General features: G+C 42.5%; 1 pseudogene; it reads right to left on the reverse strand.

Moving 5' to 3' along the window:
* Nucleotides 1-361: 361 nt before the first annotated feature.
* Nucleotides 362-1277, reverse strand: LOC109678274 (ribonucleoside-diphosphate reductase subunit M2 pseudogene; annotated as a pseudogene).
* Nucleotides 1278-1516: the final 239 nt, after the last annotated feature.

The following is a 1516-nucleotide window of genomic DNA, read 5'->3' on the forward strand; positions in this document are numbered from 1 at the left end:
GTGCCAGTTTTATTTACAAACTAGTCAAGTAAACTTTTAAAGTCTGCCTTGAAGCAGTGAGGGTGATATCTAGTGCTATGAAGTCACACAGCCAGCCAGCCAGCTTGCAAAAGCCAACAGGACAAGAGCCTCCATAAGAGTCCAGGTAGTCTGTTTTAAAAATCCTTTTCCTTTCTAGGTGACACCACTACCATTAGTAATGAACAGGATTAATTCTGAGGTAGCTACACAGTTTTATAGATGCCATCGATGAACCTTATGACAGTTCATGGTGTAGCTGGTTGATTTGCTTTGGCTGATTTTTTTTGGTAAATGATGAGGGGGAAAAAATCAGCAAAATAAGAGCACATGTTCAGTTCGTTTAGAAGTCAGAATCCAAGGTAAAAGAATTTTTGTAGGACTGGACATCACTACCATCTGCTGATACTCGCCTACTCTCTTCTCAAAGAAGTTAGTCTTCCCTTCCAGAGAAATGTTCTCCATGAAGTCAAATGGATTCTCTACTCTGAAAGCCTTGCTAAAACCCAGCTCCAGCATAAGCCTGTCTGCCACAAACTCAATGTACTGCTTCATTAAAGTGCAATTCATGCCAATAAGCTTCACTGGCAAGGCCTCCGTGAGGAACTCCTGTTCAATCCTAACAGCATTGATAATTACTTCTTTTACTCTCTGCTCCAACGGTTTATGTAGCAGGTGTTTGAACATCAGGCAGGCAAAGTCACAGTGTAAGCCCTCACCCCTGCTAATAAGCTCATTGGAAAACGTGAGCCCTGGCATCAGTCCTCGTTTCTTGAGCCAGAATATTGATGCAAAAGAACCAGAAAAGAAGATTTCTTCCACAGCGGCAAAGGCTGTAGCCTTTCTCCATAGGTGGCCTCTTTGTCCCCAATCCAACGCAAGGCCCAGTCTGCCTTCTTCTTCACACAAGACATTGTTTAAATGGCATTGAAGAAAAATTCCCTTTCTTTGGGATCTTTAATGTAAGTGTCAATAAGGAGACTGTACATTTCAGAATGTACGTTTTCCATGGCAATTTGGAATCCATAGAAACAGTGGGCTTCTGTAATTTGCACTTCTTGGCTAAATCGCTCCACCAAATTTTCATTCACTATGCCATCACTGGCTGCAAAGAAAGCAAGAACATGAGATATGAAGTATCTCTCCTCCGGCTTCAGCAGCTCCCAGTGCTGGATGTCCTTGGAAAGATCCACCTCCTCAGCTGTCCAGAAGGAAGCCTCGGCCTTCTTATATATCTGCAGGACACGGACGGAGAGCATGGTAGTGGCTGTGGCTGCATCTAAGGAAACGAAGAAAAGCAGCAGCTGGAACCCGGTACACTCTGTTGGAACATTTTAAAATAGCATTTTTTTATTGGTCAGAAAAAAATAAAAGCTGTGGAAGATCTTGATGACTCAGCTTCAGTATCTGAAGTAGTCACAGACTATTGTGAGCAGCCTCGGCCTAATTACAAAGATGTTGTGTAGGTAAATAAACAAAATAGAATGAAGTGTAACGT

This window comes from Castor canadensis, chromosome 15 (genome assembly GCF_047511655.1).
Source record: "Castor canadensis chromosome 15, mCasCan1.hap1v2, whole genome shotgun sequence".
In the NCBI taxonomy this organism is placed as follows: Eukaryota; Metazoa; Chordata; class Mammalia; order Rodentia; family Castoridae; genus Castor; species Castor canadensis.